This window comes from Falco biarmicus, chromosome 9 (genome assembly GCF_023638135.1).
Source record: "Falco biarmicus isolate bFalBia1 chromosome 9, bFalBia1.pri, whole genome shotgun sequence".
Classification (NCBI taxonomy): Eukaryota; Metazoa; Chordata; class Aves; order Falconiformes; family Falconidae; genus Falco; species Falco biarmicus.
In genome coordinates, this window is record NC_079296.1 from 29,855,197 (window position 1) to 29,871,634 (window position 16,438).

At 40.6% G+C, this 16,438-nt stretch overlaps 1 long non-coding RNA gene across 2 annotated transcripts in view; it reads left to right on the top strand.

Annotated features, from left to right (window-relative positions):
• Positions 1 to 10,333: 10,333 nt before the first annotated feature.
• LOC130155221 (uncharacterized) overlaps positions 10,334 to 16,438 on the top strand; it is a 43,447-nt gene continuing 37,342 nt past the window's right edge. For both annotated transcript variants that reach the window (XR_008823950.1, XR_008823951.1), the window contains exon 1: positions 10,334 to 10,474. This is a non-coding gene — a long non-coding RNA (uncharacterized LOC130155221). The remainder of the gene's footprint in view (positions 10,475 to 16,438) is intronic.

Here is a 16,438-nt window from a genome sequence, read left to right on the forward strand (position 1 = left end):
AGGGGGAAAATAAAAGGGGGGTGGGGAATGTTATATACTTTGAAGCCTGCCAAATCTAAGCAGATTAACCTTCAGTTTTAATTGTTCTATACTCTCTTCATTTTAGCTATGTTAGTGACATGGTGCTTATTAAAGACTACAGAAAGGCAGTGGTATGTTCAGCGTGGTCTTCTGAGCAGTTGAGCAGAAAAATCTGCTTCTCATCCATTTCCAACAATGAACAGTTCATTCACAAGTGAAAAGGAGAAAGATTGCTGCTAATCAGCAAGTCCAAAAGGCAGCAACCCATGGTCATCTTCCCCCTCAAAAAAAAGTTTGAGCTGGTCAGTCTCACATAATTTCTTACAGAGCTTCATTACACCATTCATTATGACATTCACACCAGTCTAGGTGTGCTGGAGGAGGGAACTTAGTACTTATCTGGAATTTCTCAAAGTTTAGCAGTGGCTGCCTCTAAAGGTTTGGGTCTACTCACTCAGCAGCTGCTGTTCAACAATCAAGTTATGTTAAGATATGACCAGGGATAGCAGCCAACTTTCCCCAAAGCACATGCCTCAAACATCCAGTAGCAATCAGGGCTGGCTACGTTGCTTCTCCCGAGACTGCTTCTGTACAGGGAAGGTGTTTCTTATCCCTATTTCTTTACTGAAATCTCCAGGTCTCAAATTTCTTTTAGCCTCATTGATGAAGTAGGAGAGGGAAAGAATTAATTTCTTTTTGCAATTCAACTTTTGGCTTTTTCCACAAATGGTAGTTATGACAGTCCTTGTGTTGTTTTGAATAATGTTAGAAATAATGTTTTCTCTCCCCACCCCCCCGTTCTAATTGTGCTGACTTTAAATAAAGGATTTATTGAGTTTTCCTTTAAATAGTGTACAGGGTAGCATCAACTTGACATTATGTTCTAGTTCTTTGTGTTTTATATATATGAAAGATTATCTGTTTCACATTGTTCTTTTACTATTCATTAACTTTAATGATTGTATGTTTCTACCATATATTCTGTGAGCTCCTTAAAGTAAATCTCTGAGTGGTATTTGGTTTTCCTTCTTCCTTGGGTCTTTAACTTTTATTTAAAAAACATATAAGAAATGGTGCCACGTTTCCTTGTGCTTGTCCTCTTGAATTATTCCTTATTTTTTAAAAGATTTTACCCAGAGTTCACAGATTCTGTTAACTCTTTTATATTCATTCTGGCACAAAGGATGGCATTTTTCCAGGGTTGGAATAATTTTTTTTGGTAACTGTCTAAAGTTAAATACTTTTATAGGCTCTTGAGAGCTCTGCAGCTCCTTAACGTTTGCCATCTGTACCTGGAGGAGATGTCTTATTTCAGTGAGCATGGCTGTGCTTCTGTGCCATGACTATACAGAGCTCAATCATTCTTTTGCAGTTTTCACTCCCAAACTACCAAAAAGCTTCCTGAACAACACCATCTGAGATGTATTTTAAAATTGGTCTGTCTTGTGTGTAGTCACTATGAATGTAACACCAGGGTACTGCAGTCCCAATGCATTTTCTTTGCATTTTTCTTAATGAGGAAAGTAGAACGTTGTTATTCCAATTTCACATACAGTTATACAGTCCAGCATGCTTTGGTTTATAACTGCCCCAGTCTTCTGGTGAATGACATACTTAATTTTTCAACCCCTCAACTCGTGTCCTAACTACTGGAGTTTTAGTATGGTTACTGTTCTTTATGTATGCCTTCTATCTCAACCTTTTAAAGGAAAACTCTTTAAAGGCATAGGATTCTACATAGTCTGAAATTTCTGAGGTTTTGGATGAAAAATGTTTACAAATTGTACAGATTTGAGCACAAATTTGAGTCCTCCTGCTCTGTTGTATTTTTTATCTGCCCAGGTGCAGGGTTTTTTCTTCCCTTGCTTTACACGTATGGACTTTCTCTGTCTATTGCAGCAACATGCAAAAACATTAATATTGTATCTGAGGTGCCTGCTGAGTGTTTCCGACACCCTGGGAGGGGCACACATGTTAGTAATGATATCTCCAGCTGCTGCTAAATAAATCATAATGCCATCTTAAAAACATTGACAAAATAGAACCAGATTCCATATTGAAAGCTGGCCAATCTTTCATATGAAAGTCTTTCACAGAAATTCCTGGGCACCTGTTATAAGACTTACTCTTCACTTTTAATTAAAAGATATCCATAAGTATTTTTATTAAAGACCTAAGCACACATGATCACCTTTTTTTTCATCTTTTGTTGTTTTTTTTTTTTCTATAAAGTGTAAAATCATCTGCCAAATATTGTACTCTCTGCAAATTTTGTAGTTCGAGGGTCACATTGAAATGGGGAACCTGAAAGATGAAAGAACGAGTATACAACTCCCAAACTATGTTTGTATATCCAATACATAAAATGCTGCCCTCAAATGCAGATGTTTTTATTTTATTTTGTTTTGAGCTGTCCTCTAGAAAGGAAAACATAATCCTGGTATCATTTCCTGCTGAAGAAGCATGAGTATATTAGAGAAAAAGTATTACACACATTTTAATAGTAAGGAATGAAAACATACATGGGATAGGATTTTTAAATAACTCAACAATGCTTCCATATCTTTTGCATAAATGTACCCAACTGAAATAAAATTCCTCAACTTCAAAGGTTCTTTTGTTATTTTTGTGGTTTCCTGTTGTATGATGAACGGACAGGCTTCTGCCTTACTACGTAAGTTTCTCCTGCGGTGTTTTTTGCACTTTGTGATCTTTTCATCTGTATTACCTGACTTGTTTTCTCTGAGACAAACTGCACAGTTACAGAATTTACCACCAGCCTAGAGCACTCAAATCTGCTAGTAACTCTTTATAGAGGTTTTTCATGTTCATTCGGTACTTTGCTTTCATGGGTGTTAAGAAAATGTTTTTAATAGTCTTTTTCAGAAATATGACTTTGGGGCAATTTTTCCCTGTGTATCTGTAAGCTCTGCAAACCACAGTCTGCTTTCAACATGGGGTTTCAGGTAGTCATGTCTTCTGCTCTTGCTACGTGTTATCCTTTGGAACAGTGCTTTCATATTGTTTTAGCCTAATACCATAACACCAGAGTAATGGTAGTTGTTTTAAGAGGGTGACGTGAGTGAGAATCTTAGGGCGTGCAGACTATGGGGAGAATCATATGTATGCCAAAGTTTTTAAAACTTTCAACTTTAAGGCTCCTTAAGAGAAAGAATTATGAAGCTGAAAGGCAGAAGTAAGTTTTTCATGTCAGCTAAACAAGCTTCATAGCCTTCACATGCAACAAAACCAGTCTGTGTTAGAAGGAGCGTGCTTAAACCATTAGCTGTTCTGTCAGTGGGATAGGTAGAGTGTATATTCGGTATGTATGTAGAAGTAGAGTGTATGCTGCTAATACTAACATGCCATTTTCAGTGCATAAAGATACTGTCATGCTGAAATTCTGTGTCATGTGAGAGCTGTTTAGAGGTGGAATGTAAATAAGAGCAGCAGTGCAGCACCACTGAGTGTTGACCTCATTCCTGAAGGTAGCCAATTCACAAAAGCATTCAGAATATTTATCCATCAGGAGCTCCTAAAAAACAGAAAACACTTGATTGGACAACATAATCGGGTAGAAATTAGCATGTACTTGTATACATTTTGGTATCAATCGCCAGCCAGCTGTGACTAGTATGAGTGCTAGTTTGAAATCATTCCAATATACAACATCATGCGTGTGTGCAAGCAAGAAATACCACCAAGAATCTTAAATCGGAGGTGGTGTACCAAACATCTACTAATTTAAGCTCTGTAGAAAACATTGCCAAACCAGAAGGCCCTGTGCGCCTTTTGTTTTATTTATTGCCTAACACCTTGAAGAAACTGTTAAAACACTGTTTATTTTTATGTGAAGAGAATCCCTGAATTTTGCCAAGTTCAATGTTAGCATGGTTTATAGACCATTCCCATGCCCACAAGACTGGAAAGCCTGCCCAAGGGCACAGGAAGGGTGTAGTCTAGTTTGGAATGGCTTAATATGATGAAGGATGTAATGTAATCAGTGGATACTAGAAAGTAATAAAGCATTTTGGATTAAAGATAGAACTTAGAGGGTTTTTTTCATCTAGTTTAAACATATGCAAAGGAATGAAAAATTGTTGTGTTATGTTTTGGAGTTTTTTAAGTTTCTTCCTCTAACCTTGTACTTTAAGACATTTTACTTTGTGAATATTGCATAGGTAACCGTCCATATTTTAGAAGCATATTCTGTTCATTAGTCTCTTCTCTTCCAGTAAAGTACTTAACAGCTAACTGTTTAATTGTGAGCTCATTTAAAACACATTAATAGTGTAACATAAAATGGATCTAGAGTTAAAATTTAATGGATAAACCACTGAGAGTATTAAAACTGTTCCATATAATAAATAAAAAAGGGGAGTAAGAACTGTCTGGGGTATTGTCATACAAAAAGTACGCAAAACATCTCATCTGCTTTCTGGCACTAACCCAGCTGAGACCTAGCTACCATGTAAAAAACAGATTAAACTAACATCCATCAAGGTGAAAGATAATTATTGCTTGTGTCAGACAACACCTGTTTTTGAAGCATTCCTCAACTGAGTTAAACTAGAGACATGCTGAAGCTTTCCACTGAATTTTACATTTGACAGTTGCCCAAAGCAATTGTGTCTGTGAAACACCTTCACCTCTTCCTTTGTTTACTTATTGGGCAGACTAAAAATGTTAAATACTAAACAGAAAATTTTACAATTAAGCAGAAAATCCAGCAGTAAAATATGTAAAGTCAATGATGGATGTTTATTGAAAAAATGTTACAATAGTCAGTCTTTGTGAAGTCTACATACAGATCTGTTGAAAACATTCATTTGAGAATGAATTCGGCTTACATTACTCAAGTGAGTAATCTCACTTACTTCACTGGAAGTTTGTAAGAGTGAAATCAGTAGTCACTAGATAATGCCATAATGCACCCTCGCTATCTTTGAAGAGCACTGCATAGTTTGTAAGGCAAGATGTTCATCCTACTGTGTAAATTAATCTGTATCACAATAGCAAATTTTGCAAGTCCTGCTTCAGTTGTGCTAGACAGCTCAGAGCCCATGGATCAAAGTGCATTCTGTTATGTGAAAAGCAATTATATGTATGCATGTTATAGCTTTCATAGGTCAGTTCACAGAATCATTTGGGGTCTTTTCTGTTTTGTTTTGCCTTTTTGTAAGATGTGGGATAAAGTTTGATTTTGTGACTGTAAGATCAACCAAAGGTCTTTTGAAATAGAACACTTTTGAAATACAACTTATTTTTCCTCTGTATAGAAAAAAAGTTGAAAACTATGTCATCAACTACTCTGCAAGGTACAATCTAACTTGATCAGGTTAAATACTGAAAGGTCCAATCCAGAGTTCACTTACATCAGAAAGGGTCTTTTAATTGGTTGAAGTGGGGTTTGGATGATACCTGACAGAAAGGTCAGGTGGATGATTATGCTAAACAGTAACCCCTGAATTAATTTGATGGGAGGAGATGCTGCTTTAGAAGAGAGAGGGAAGTGCAAGTTTTGGTAGGCTACAAACTACATGTTGAGCCAAGAGGGAAGAGAACTGGGAAGGGGTACAAGTAGTGAAGCACAAATCATCCCATTAAATGCAAAACTGCCAGCACATGGTAAACTATGGTAAACTGCGTTCAAAAGGTAAAGAAAACCCCTCTGCAAAAAATGTGCTTCCCAAGAGAGAGACACAGAGGTCCATAGCAGGGAATGAGCTGAGGTCACAGATGTGGTGTTTATTGGGGCAATAGATCCAGAGGCAGCACAGCACGCCTCATTGCAAAAGGAGGCAGCAGTTAACAGTGATTGGTACTCGCTGGTTTTAATGACACACAACTTCTAAAGACTGCACACAGATTTGAAAACAAACATGATCAGATGGAGAGATGCAAAACAGATAAAATGTGTAGGGCAAAGGCCTTAAAGGAAAAGGTTCTGCCACAAACAGGTCAGGGGAGGCGCTTGCATCAGTACAGAGAAAAGATGTAAGATCATCTTGTGGGAAATCTTGGCTGAATGATCAGGCAGAGGAACTATTTGGGCCACCTTATCTATTCTTAAGAGTTTTATCTGAGAGCACGTCAGGGCAGTATGGTCACAGCAAGGTTAGTGCTGATGCCACCCACAAATAGAGGGTTTTGAAGGGATTACAATGTTACCTTTCCCATTGAAAACTCATTTGGAGGGCAGACCTTGGTCAGGAGAGTGTGTCCTTAAGTGAGTAACCATACTCCTGAGAGAATTAACAGAGCAGCAAAAAGAGGCAAAACAATAAAGGAGTCCACAAATTGCCTAAAGTCAATGGACATCTCACAAAAAACTTAGTGGCCTGTAGAGATCCCTGAGTTTTTGCTAAAATTGTATACAAAAGCAGTGTTAGTTACTGGCAGAGGAAGGACAGTGGATGACAAAACACTCATGAACATTAGATAAAAAGATTGCTCTGCAAAAATCATGGTCTTACCGTAGATGACAGAATGACCAAGAAAACATTTCATAATACTTTAGCAACATCACCACATTAATTTCCAGAAACTTCAGAACAATGTACGGACAGAGACCCAAATGTAATCTGACAGTATAGTAACCAGAGGCAGGAGTTAAGAGTATGTAAACAGTAAGAGTGTGTCTGTGGAAAGTGTTTTAGAGACTATGCCTCAATAGCGGATGAGGTCAGTGGAGAAAGCTGTCAATTATTTGAGATGGAAATCTACATTGCTGGGAGCTGTATTAACAATACAGCTGGTACTGATTACATAAAAGTAGTACAGGAAATACCAGAAAGAGAAGATAAAAATGTCCTTTGGTTTAAATGTATGAAAAATACATCTTTGTAGTTACAGTGATAACTGTGGAAGGTCTTCGTGCATTTCTTCACATCTCTCTTAATGTACTGATGCCATACTTCAGAACAATGGGCTTAGAGCATGAGTCAGTGACATGCAACCTAATTAAATAAAAGGTGTACTTGGTGATCAGAGAAGTGCAATGAGATCAACAGGAGGAACCAAATGATTAGCTTCCATATGATGTTTTTCAGGGTTTTATTTTTCAAACAAATCTAGTACAAGTACAGATCTAACATACATTCTTTCAAATCCTACAAAAACCCACAAAAAACACTGTTATGGTTATGAAACATAATAGTCTTTGCCCTGGAGTTTATAGCCTAGAACTATTTAATTGCCAAGTCTATATTTCTACCTGTGTTAACACTTTAACCTCTAATACTGTCCAAAATGGTTCAAAACTCGTAGAGAAAAAGCAGGGCAACATACAATCTGAAGAACAAATCATTGCAATTACCTGCCAAAAAGGAGATGATCACAGCTGATGTCTGGTTCAAGGAGCTGTTCCACAGACCATGTGCAACAGCTGAGTCCCATGTAATAAACCCTCACCCATTCATCTGCATGACACCACATACTTGAGTTGGTATCAGTGTTGACCGTGGCACTATATTTATCTTACACAGTTTTCCATGACCTCCAGATAGCTACATAGCTAAAACTTTTTTATGAAACTTTCACCCACTCATATATCAGTTTCTAACACATCTTTTTGCCTGGTTCTCAGAAATTCAGTTCTCCATTTGCTTCTGCTCAGAAAGATAGCTAAAATATTATTTTCCTGGACTGTTATTTCACTCACCTCTCTCTCACCATCATTCTCTCCGTAGTCTAAGTCAGCAGAAGTGATTTATCTTTTCTTTTGAGGAGATTTGTGGCTTATATGAGCTTCTCATTCAGCATCTAAAGGTCGACACCTATTTTTAACCTGTTAATAATGCCAGTGTCTATTTTCCACTTGTTACATTTTCAAAAGAGCACCACAGTGCTTTCATCCATATATTTGGCAGAAGCTCCATTAAGAACTTCTAAAGAAGAGCAACCTATTCATCTTCATTGCCCTTAGACACAATGCCTACAAAAAAGTTGCCAACATCAGACTTCTGGGGTTCTGAGACACCTGCTCCTCAAGCTGATGATCATTGTTCTGGTCTTCTATTGTAAAGCTCTGTTGTAATTTGTTCTCTTTTATTTAACAGTAGAGCTTTTGGGGGCAGGTACTTAGGGACTTTTTCTGCTTTGCCTTTATGCAACATTGCTAGGATGTGCAGTGATGCCAAAAGAACAATTAATAATGCTGTACACAAAATTACGTAGTGGCCAGAGTTATTTGCTGGTACCCTGTAGCTTATGAAATAGCTATGCACAATAGCCGATAAATGGAAGAATTAACTTTTGCATGATCTACTGGCTATCTTGAATTGTCTTGTAGACCTGACCTTCCTTCAGCATGAAGCAGGGAGGTTCTGTGTGATTAAAGATGTCATATCTAAACATAGACTTTCAAAAAGCTTGTGGCATTTGCTGTGTAGTTTCAAACACCGTACTGTGCATGCGTGTGTATATTTGCTACTTCGGTTCTGCTTATTGCAGAACTAATAAAACCGGACCCAGCCACTTTCAGTGACACTGCTTGCTTCTCTGCTTTCTCTCTCTGAATCTCTTAAAAATACATGCATCAACACAGCAGTCTAACAAGCCATTTTAGGAGCCGATTTGATTGATGCTTCTGTAATAGGTTGCCAGTACAAGTCCTACAACAAATTAGAAAGAAATGGGAGAGCAGGGGCACGCACAGGGTCTACAGACCAAGGGTCAACTTCCTAAGTCTCACAGAGGAGTCAGTGTTTCAGCTGGGGAGTAGGTTTGATATACTATTCTGAACTTCCCAGAAGAAAGACAAGGGGATCTAAAGGATTAAACACATATTGGTCATCCACACCTGTCATTGTGAAAGGAAAAGCAGCCTCAGGGGGGCTGGCAACAAAACCGTTCCTGTCCATTATCATTCTAGATGCCAGAGGTAACTTTCCCCTTGGATCATGAGGTGGGTGCCCACAGCCACTCCTTCTCCAGTTTGAATGAATCCCAGCCCACAGCCTTTTTGTGAAAAGGCCAGGAAGCAATAAAATCACTCCCATGTATTGGGGGTGAAAAGAAATTCTCCTTTTTGTGTTGCAGCAGGCTGGCACGGAAAGCAGCACCCAGCAAGGCTTGCTCAGGCTTTGCAGCAGTGGGGCGATGTGCGAAGGCAGGGTGATGTGCGAAGGCAGGGCGAAGTGCGAAGGCAGGGTGGAGTGCGAAGGCAGGGTGATGTGCGAAGGCAGGGTGATGTGCGAAGGCAGGGCGGAGTGCGAAGGCAGGGCGATGTGCGAAGGCAGGGCGATGTGCGAAGGCAGGGCGATGTGCGAAGGCAGGGCAGAGTGCGAAGGCAGGGTGATGTGTGAAGGCAGGGTGATGTGTGAAGGCAGGGCGGAGTGCGAAGGCAGGGCGGAGTGCGAAGGCAGGGCGGAGTGCGAAGGCAGGGTGATGTGCGAAGGCAGGGCGGCGTGTGAAGGCAGGGTGATGTGCGAAGGCAGGGTGATGTGCGAAGGCAGGGCGATGTGCGAAGGCAGGGCGGAGTGCGAAGGCAGGGTGATGTGCGAAGGCAGGGTGATGTGCGAAGGCAGGGCGGAGTGCGAAGGCAGGGTGATGTGCGAAGGCAGGGCGATGTGCGAAGGCAGGGCGATGTGCGAAGGCAGGGCGATGTGCGAAGGCAGGGCGGAGTGCGAAGGCAGGGTGATGTGCGAAGGCAGGGCAGCGTGTGAAGGCAGGGCAGCGTGTGAAGGCAGGGCAGAGGGGAGGGTGCTGCACCGGTGGGCTGGGCTGGGCTGGGCGGGTGGCTCTCGGCAAGGGCACAGCTTGGAGTGTCCAACAGCTGGGGAAGGGAATGGAGAAACTCAGCATTATCGCTGGAAAAGTTCAGAAGGCAAATTCATGGAGCATCTAGGGTGTGGATTCAGGTCGTTGTGGAGAACATATGGAACGAATCAAGCAATGATTCAGGTTATTTTTCAGATCACTGATAACAATACAAGTGTTGGGGCATACAAAACGTTAGTGCTTCAGATCAGGTCCCTGTGTGGAGTGTCAGTAGGGTCTTGCCCTTCAAACAGTGACCCGGGGGACGCGCTGCCGGCGGCTTCACGCGGTTTGGGGCAGCGCAGAGCGCAGGCGGGTCCCGAGACAGACACCCAGTGGTTTACAAACCCCGCAGCCATCGCCCCGGTTCGAAGGGAGGCTGGATGGAGGCTCCGCCGCTCCACAGCAGCGGCACCGCGCGCGGCGGCCGTTGGGCGCGCAGGTGCGGGCGGGCCGCAGCCGTTACCCGGCTCGCGGCGCCTCGCGCGGTGCCGCCCGTTCCCCGCCGGCGGGCTCCTTCCCGCGCCGCCTTTCCGGGAGCGCGGCGGCTCTTGCCGGCGGGGGGCGGCCGCCTCGGCCGGTGCCTGACTCCGCGGCGGGCCCGAGGGGCTGCTCCGCCTCGCAGAAGCCTGGCGGGTTCAGTGCCTTTGGCCAGTGAGATAAGAAGGTACCCGGGACTTGTTAATGGCAGGTACAAGGCATTCCTTTGTCTGGCTGTTCGAAACCGAGCGGGTCTGCGGTCCAGGCTCGGGGTGCCGGCTAAAGTTCTTCCTTATCGTTATTTGCATCTGTACAACTGCGAACTGCGCGGTCGGGGGGAGTGCGACCGGGGAGGGCGGGAGCCCGGCCGCCTGCCCCGCGCGCGCCGCCCGCCTTCCCGCCTTCCCGCCCGGCCGGGCCCCGCCGCTGGGCCGCCTGCCGGGGCGCTGGGCCGCCGCTCGGGCTCCTCTGCGGCTTCTTCCCCTTTCTTTTGTTTGTGGTGGGTTTTTTTGCTTTTTGGGATTTTTTTGGGGGTGTGTGTGTTGTGGCTGTTGTTGTTTTTTAAATGCAGCAAGACAGAGAATTCCTTGCCTTATTCCTGCAGAGTGCAGTCCTCTTGGGTGAATAGGAAAACCGGCAAGTATCTTTGGAAGTAAAACTTGCCCGCAAACCAAGTGAACCAAGGAAGAGCTATAGAAGTACTCTTTGGCGTTAAATGGTAAATTTGGAAGGTTGAGTTGGAAAACAAAGTTAGTAATGCCACATGTCTTTAAATTGCTTTAGGAATTTTCTAATTCTTGAATCTGCCTTCCTGTCATAGTTCAGCTGAATAAAAACGTCTATATAGCTTTGTTAACAAGCTGTATCAGAGAGGTGATATAACGTTGTTGGTGATTATTACAGCTGCCACTGTGAGTGATCTCAGGTTTTTCCACTCTTGGATGGAAGGAGGTAGCGAGTGGCTCAGTCTCACCAGCTGGTGAAATGCAGGTTCTTGTGCAGCGTGATTGTTCTGAACAGTTGTAGGTATCACTTATCTGTTGGTGTTGTAACGCTCATCTGAACCCTATGTAATATGCAGTCAGCACTTCTAATGTGGTCAGAAATATTCGACATTCATATGTGCTAGCGAGTTATGAAACTGATTGTGAACTTGAAATACAGGACATCTTGCAGGGTCTTACAAGTAATTTTAAAAGCCTTGAAAAATTTTCCAGGTTTTGTTGGCTGATAGGTCTAAAATTGATAAAGTATGAATTGAGAATGCTGTAGAACTTTTATTAACGTTAAGAAAGGATCATAGCAGTCATATGCAAGCAGGTTGAGATTTTGGGTCAATGAGGAGCAACAGCATAAGCATATCAAATGCACTATTTTCGGTTTTTTGGTTTTTTTTTTTAAGGACTCTTTCTGGTGTATGTCAGGAATGCAGGTGACAAACCTTTTCCTTCTGGGAAAAAGAAAAAGGTTTCAACTTCTCTATAATAAAGAGAATCCAGCCGGAACATAAAAATGAAATAGTAGTGCAGGGAGCCAAGTGAATTCATGTGTGCAGAGTATTTTTTTTTTTTTAACTGACTATATCTGTGAACTCCCAGCCCTGAAGCCTATTTGAAGTAAGATAGGAAACTTCAGTCTTGTCACAAATGCAGCTACAACTTGTCCTGGGGAAGCCTTCGTAATGGGGTCAGGTAAAGTTCAATGAACTACCAAACCAGCACTATTTCAGAAATGCTAAGGTGCTCTTTCCACTGATCTCTCCACTCTCTCTGCCTGTTATTAAACTGGTAGTTTTTACAACATCAATAAAGAACTTTCCTACCCAATTGCCCCAGACAAAGGCCTGAAAGCTAGGTTTAAACTATGAAAACTTTGTGTTAGGTTCATTTAGATTGTTTTGCTGTGTCAAATACTCACTTGAGTTCAAAAGTTCAGATGAACCATGAACTTTGTCATTTCACAGCAGGCAGTTCTACAAATATAATCCACAAGTGAAAAAACATTTGAGATTTAAGATGCGTTTGTTGTTCTGTGTGGAATATACTCGGAGTTCTTAATTCGCAAAGTACTGCTTGACTTAAAGAAACTTTTACCTATTTAAAAGACAGAAAAAATCCAAACACAATTAAGCCAAATAATTCCTTGATCCCTGACCTTTTAGGCTTTCAAACCAACACATATTCAGTGACTAATCATTACTGCACAAACTAAACCCAGCTAATCTTCTTAATAAATTGTGAAGTCTTGTATGTCTCATGGTTTCAGTGATGGCTTTTCTCCCCGTCTGGAACATTGCAGAATATCAAAACAAATGGGTCATGGCTTTATGTATTTGTTTAAAGTTTGAATCTATGGCATCTCATGATATAGCCTTGAGTTGAGCAGGTTTTACAAGCGTATGTGAAGACTGTTAGGAATGAAAAATCAGTCAATACAATTTTCATCTATTTATTAGATAATAAAAATGTGTGGGCGAAACCAGTTTGTGCAAAACTATTTTTTTAAATGTGGAAACTTACCAGGAACCGAAGAGCCTGTAATAAATTCAGCTTTTTTTCCATGAAAAGGAATTCCTTATGCCTACTCTCTCCTTCTTCCTAGTAGGTCTGGGGACTCAATCTATTAGGAAGAAGCAGCATTTCTTTTTCAGACCTAAATCTGGAATCAGAAACAGCTGATTTAAGGCTGTTGTCCCTGGCTGTTCATAAATTGTAATTCAGGGCACCCCAGTATTGCTACATCAGTTTAAAACAAACAAACCCAACATGACATTATCTGAAATGTATTATGTATATTTAATTATTTTTACTTTAGAAAAAGTTAGAAATCTTGAACATTTCCTTATGCTGTGTAAGAACTGGGACCTTGTTTTGGGGGCTTATAGAATTACAACACTCTTGGGACGTCTCATTTATAAAAACATAAAATAATGATAGATTTTTGTTAAAGTTGCTGTATTTGGTTTCTGTATGGGGCATGTGCTCTTTGCAGGAGTCATTTAATTGTTTGAAATAATTAATTGCTATTGCATTACTCAGCAAAGAACACATATAAGCATAGGGAAGAAATTAGCAATTGTGTCCTTTGTGAACAACAAAGAGAGGAGAATGAGGAAACGTCAAATTTGGTGGACATCTGCAACAGTTCAAAATCTGTGTTGCTAAACCCATAGTTGTAGTTGAGAATGTGATTGAGGTTGCGATGTTAATTGTGATTGTTGTTAGGATCGTTACCTTCTCTCCTCCCTCTTCCTGAAAGCTTGCATCTACTAAATGGAAAAAATACGCATTGTAAGAAAGAGCCCGTTGCCTGTCTTGTCTGACAGTTGCAAATGTTTGTTATCTAGGGTTGTTCTACAACATTATTGTAATGAAATGCACCCATTCCAGGAGCTGGCAATACTTGACTCATGGGGCTAGCACTGCTGCACCAAGCATAAGATTTCTTCCTGCTTTCAGGTTGTTGTGGGAAGAAGCCCAGGGAAACAAAAGCAGAATTTCCAGAATACAAGCAGCACATTTCAGTGGCAGTAGCTTCCTGCTAGCGCTGGCAGGAAGCATCATATACCACATCAGTGATATGCAGTATGAGCTACAGACCTTCTCTGAAGGTTTGGTTATAACCTAATTTATACATATGCATGTAAGTCTTAATTTCTTTATGCTGGGTAAAAATCATAGAGCAGTACAAGCTTTCAGAGTTCTAGGTCTAGGTGAGGAGGGCTGTCTTCTGTGACCTCTCCTGCCCTTTCTTCTAACACTTCTGGAGATGGGGTGGTGGTGGGAGAGTCGCTGGAGATGAAAGCCATAGGCTGCATCACATCAGGGCATCCTTCTGTAACATCATCAGCCAGTGACCTCAGATGCTGTGATGCAGCCTAGCATCAGAGAAGGTGCACAGATGGCTTTATGCCAATTGAGCATTCTGTCCCTTCTCTGAGAGCTCTGTGTGAATTTGTGTAGAGATGCAACATATGTATAAACTTCCTAAAGTGCTGTATGATGTGTGAGCTGAAGAGAATTTCAGGGGTGGTGGTGGTTGGTTGGTTTGTTTGTTTTTGCAAGGTACAGTTTAGACCAAAATCTTGTATAAATTTCTAACCGAAGACAGAGTTAACTAATGGTGAGGTGGCCCTTCATTGCTTCCAGTTGTTGAGGCTGGTATAGCAAATGAAGAGCTGGGAAGGGGAGGCTGGTTTTCTCCTATTCTGAACATGGCCAGTGGTTTTAAACATAGTTTTCTTTTCCCATTTGGGAACATGAGTTTTAGTGAAGAATATTCTACTGTAATGAGGCTGCAGCACTAATAATGTTCATGTAATATAGTACTTCTCATTTTATTGTCTGTTTTAATCAGCTTCAGTGAGACAATAGAAGAGCAGCATTTCTCCTCTTATAGATATCTCTTGCATAAATATATGTTCAGGGTCTAATTCATTGTGGCAGGTCGTAACAGCTGAAAACTTCTGAATAGGTCTTGTGTTTTTATCATCAGTTCTAAAGATATAGTAATTGCTATACAGTATACTTAATGTATTTTAAAGTTATAATAAGAAAATCAAAATATTAATTAAAAAAAAAAGTATGGCTTTTTTTGTTGGATGTTTCTTCCTGTAGGTCATCTGAGTTCTGTGTAGGTACAAATAGCAAAAAAAGATAGACACTGAGATTCATTACTGAAGCTATGTAAAAAAGGTCAAACTTGTCTAGTACCAATTCATAAATTAGACTGTATTAATCTCTCATATTGTTTTGACCAAAATAGAATAATATTGGTGATAAATACAATGAATTTTTCTGTTCAGGCTGCTGTTAATTGGAGTGATCAGATTATTCAGTGAATGGAAATAACTCTAGGATGGGAGACAGACATAGGTATTGGGTTGCTTGTGAAAGCTTGAATTACTAGGTTTTTTAATTATTTATTATAATTTGTTATTTGTTTTAACAATCTATATTTATTATTTGTTACAGTTGATTACATGATTTTATTTATGTTACTAGTATTGATGTACTGACAATGTGTCAGCATAGGAAGAAAGCACGTTACCTGCTTCAAGAATGCTGAAGTTCTGTTTTTTGTTGATTTAAGCACCTTAAATGGTGTAAGTTTTTCACAAGCTTCTGGAGACTTCCAATGTTGACTGGAAAACCTGAAACAAAAAGTTGGTTTCTGCTATTAACCATTTATTGGTCCATTTGCACATATTTGGGAAAGAGAATTTTCAGTGGTATTTTGGCCTTTTGCTCTGCTTGCACGGTAAGTAAAACTGAAAAATCTTTAAGGTGATTTCAGAACCGTTCTGTTTAGACTTGACATAAAAACATTTAGAGTATTTTTTGGATGACAGTGGTGGAAAATTTGTACGTTTTTTTCCCCAGAGTGGTTGAACCATTACTAATTCAGTGTTTCCTGATCTTATCCATATAATGCAGTATAGGCTTTGAACTATGCAAATAGTATCCTTTAAGAGTAAATATTACAGTGTTACATTTTTACTGCATAAATGTGTTATTACTTTGGTTAATTACTAGATCCACCAGTCTTCTGGGGGCTGCCACAGAGTTTCAACTGAAGTCACTTAAAATAAGGGCTGAACAATAGAAAAGCTGAGACTGGCACTGAGACCACAGAAAAAGGGTTTGTGCACTAGTGCATATGTTTACTGCATGAACAGAAAGCATGCCAAAAGGTGTAAGAACCTGATCCTCTGAGTGCTCAGAAGTCTGGAAAGAATTTAGTGGTATTTGGTGTGTATCCAAGAAGGGAATAAGGAAGTGGTAAGTTGCAGTCCCAACTCTGAAGTCTATGTGGTCAAGCCTTGCCGCTAGTTTGGGCAAAAAGACAACAGCTGCAATAGTTTCAGTTTTGCCATTGGTCCACAGGAGCAGTGAGATGTTTCTTCTAGTGACTTGTCTAAGTGTTTGTGTCTTTAAATGCCTTAACAGGAGTGTTTAAATACATGGAAGCTTACTTGTGAAGAAACAGATGATAAAAGCAATAGGAAGAGAATATATGAGTATGTTCAGTTGTAGTAATCCCAACAAGGAGTTTGTCTTGGGTTTTGTCCGCATTGGGATTCTCAAGTGTTTTCTTTGACATCCTGCTAGGGATATTGTCAAGAGAGAGGTTTGCTTTGAGCAAAAAAAATAATTCCCATTTTCCTGTCAAAGGA